General features: G+C 33.1%; 1 non-coding gene across 1 annotated transcript; it reads left to right on the forward strand.

Annotated features, from left to right (window-relative positions):
• Positions 1 to 2477: 2477 nt before the first annotated feature.
• Positions 2478 to 2557, forward strand: TRNAL-UAG (transfer RNA leucine (anticodon UAG)). Its single transcript has one exon. It is a non-coding gene; the product is annotated as a tRNA-Leu (tRNA).
• Positions 2558 to 3513: the final 956 nt, after the last annotated feature.

Raw genomic sequence — 3513 nt, forward strand, 5'->3', positions numbered from 1 at the left:
ACTGAAAGTGGTGGCTAACCATTAGCCAGTCTAAATATTCGCCGCGGGTGGTAACGGCGTTTCTTTATGGGCTCCAAAACAAATGACCCACAAAAATCCACCCCTGCTGATTCAACTAATTTTTGTCCCTTGAAAGTTGCAGGGAATGTTTGTTTTAAAATTAGTCCTTTTTTCTCCATTTTTTCTACTGGACAAATTCCATAAGACTTGATCTTTTTTTGTTTTACATTCATAGCGATAAATGAGGCATTGTTTCTGCTTCGACTATCCACTACATTAATTAATAACAGATTGTGAGTTCGTTATAATCGTAATCCTTGGCAACTAAATTCGAGTCAGTCTCCGAAGCATTAAAAGTTTCGCAAATCTGAAATAAATCTTTAACAATGAGAGGGAAGGCGATATTTTTTCATAGCTCGAAGCGCCGAAGAGTAGGTAGTAATTTAAAACGTTGTCCTATAAATGCTGAACGTGCTGGTACCTGCATGTCAGTTATGCTGTTAACGAAACGGTGTAAAGGTTGCGATGATTGCACCTCTCGGCGTTATTCTTGTCCATCCTTACTCCAAAGCTCATATTATTCTTTCAGTGAAATAAGTTTGATGAGATTGCATGTTTATAGTGTCGTAAATCTGCTTACATGTAAGATTTATTGTTATAGGACGCAAGGGCCACAAATTATGTTCGACACAACTCCCTTTGTCTGATCGCCCGATTTTCTGTTTAATCTCGTGGATTTTCGGATGAATAGCTTTGGTTATATTATGTTCCTGTAAAACAATGGTGTCTGTGCTATTCTTGAAATTTGTTGCTTTAGGGATTATATTAATTTGAAGCTTATTAATAAAATTTATGGTAAACGCTTTTAAGCAGTTCTTGGAAGTTTCTGATTTATTAAAATTTTGTATATGAAACGTAATTCAAGTTAGCATTAGTTTAGTTGGTACCTAACTAAGTTTTAATCTACTTTATTCATATTAATTATTCTCCAATAGTACTATCCACTAAAATTTAAATTAGAAATATAGAGTTTGACTTTGTTAAATTCTTCAGAAAGGTAAAGACAGAAAACTTAATGTCTCTCAATATTACATATATCTATAAGAAACTACACCTCTTCGACACTATTGTCTATTTTTGCCTATGTTTTTTGTCAATAAACTCTATAGATCATTGCATCCAACTAATTAAATGCACAATCATTACCTCAAACTCGATCAGAGCCGTGGCCGTGGGCGTCCCTGTAATGTCGCCACTTTCACAGGACTGCAGCGTGTGGGCTCGCAATCAACTTGCTTGTGGGATGATTTGTTATTGCTATGACTCAGGCTGCAGTTGGATTTCTAATTCGATGAGATGGTTGCTATTTAATTGTATCATCATTATTGTTGCTTGGAATTACAATGGCTTTTTGATGTTCTAATGAGAATGTTACCTTACTGAATTCATATTGTATTTTTTGGACTCTGTCTATATGGAATTGCAAGAAGAAAATGTTATGTAGAATAGTTGATAGGCTTTTTTTGGAAAGAAAAGAAATGGACTCGGAATTCGTGTGACATGGCATTTTAAAAACAATTGACACAGTTAAATCGTAGATATTGATAACGTAAGTAAGTACTTTAGTAGCTATGAATATAACTTTATACCTTCATGGTACCTACATATCTTATTACTTTAATGATGATTTTATTGAGCAATATTAATTTGAACCAACAACTATAATCAGATACCCTCAATTTCGCAAACTTTTGTGCATTTCAGAACAGCATTAACAATTTCTCGGAAATGCAATGATGGAGTTATTGTAATAAGCGTTATTATAGGTTAGTTAGCGAGGTGGGTGTCACGTATCGAGCTATTATGGGGCATAAATCCCTGATTGCGTTGAGTACGCCAATCCTTGTAAGTGAGAAGGTTTTTGTAATCTCGTTTGCTTAATGGGTATGCTTCTTTTTTGTTTAGAGGCGCCAATCGCCAAGAAAAGACTTGCTTTTTGGCACATGATGTAGGATGATATTGATCTGTTGTGGTTACGTTAATTGGAAGCCTACAATTTATGAAATTTTTTTTGGTTTCAATATCAAAAGACAATTCATCAGATGTTTTTTGAATTATTAATTAATTTATTTTATTAAAAAATATTATTTCAATCAATTTCCTCTTAAAAATGATGTGTGGTTATTATTATTTATGTAGGTAGAAAATTTCCATAAATTTAACTATCCATTGGTGAAACCAGAGTGAAACTGTTGCAATAGTTTTTGAGTTTATTGCCAACAGACAAACAGACGCGACGAAAGAATTTGTATTATAATACTTATGTATAATAGTAATAGCGATAAATTGTCGAAGTATGCTGTGTATAAATGTATTGACTGAAAAAATGATGGAAAAAAAAAATTCTTTATGGAGGTATCCATTATATTGAATTGTTATAAAATGTATACGATTGATAATTTCAGCCTCATTGTACAGGCAGCGTGGCCGAGTGGTCTAAGGCGCTGGTTTTAGGCACCAGTCCGAAAGGGCGTGGGTTCGAATCCCACCGCTGTCAAATAATTTTTATACATTTTTTATTGTGACAATTTGTATTTATACTAAATATATTATTTTATTTTCAGGTAATTATCATCCCAGTGCACGCTGACTTCGAGTTTGGTAATTTTGGACTATTTCAACGCTTCGTATGTCTTTTTTTTACATTTACACGTTTTGTCAATTTGTAAGCAAAGTGCGAAGGAGTTCCTTTTGTGATTTTTTTTTAATTTACTCTACAATATTATAAATATATATGTTTTTCTTGTAACTTAAAGCTTTTTTATTAATATTGATTATAAAGCATCAGTTTCAAATTTAACTAGAGCAATCGCCTACATCAGTAATTTTGTTTACAGTGCCCATTACGAGTAAATGAAATTCTTGTAAGGAAACGCAATTCATTGCACTCTATATATAGAAGTGTTGTTCGTCTGTCGGTCACGTTCAGAGCCTATTAATACTTGTAAGCGAGAACGTGTTACCATACAATGAAACAAAAAGAAATTATGTATTCGTATTTTATAATGAAGGTTACAAACAAACATATGCCTAATTAGAATGTATTTTATTGTACTTAATTGTGTATTACTATTTATTTTTATGGACAACTAGCGGTACATGCTTACGTTTTCTCTCCATAAGAACCATCCTTGTACTTCAAGGAATATTATTAAAAAAAATTAACGAAATCGGTTAGGCCGTTCTCGAATTACGAACACATTTTGCGATTCATTTTTATAGTACAGGGTGTCCAGTGGCAGATTTCAATGTTTGAGGGCTTGTAAAAAAAGAAGTATTATTTCTAAACAAAATATTTTTATTAAAGTCAAAAGAAGACGAGTGCGGATTTTATCTCCTGAAAATTACATTTTCCAAATGCCGCCCTTCTACACTCACACACTCCTCAATCTATTCCGCATGTTGAGAAAAACTTGTTTGCAAAGGGAACTGGGAATTCTGTTTATTTCAGCC

The sequence above is a fragment of the Colias eurytheme genome, chromosome 8 (genome assembly GCF_061535395.1).
Source record: "Colias eurytheme isolate Ceu_HAF_F1 chromosome 8, ilColEury1 Martin Lab GWU primary, whole genome shotgun sequence".
NCBI lineage: Eukaryota > Metazoa > Arthropoda > Insecta > Lepidoptera > Pieridae > Colias > Colias eurytheme.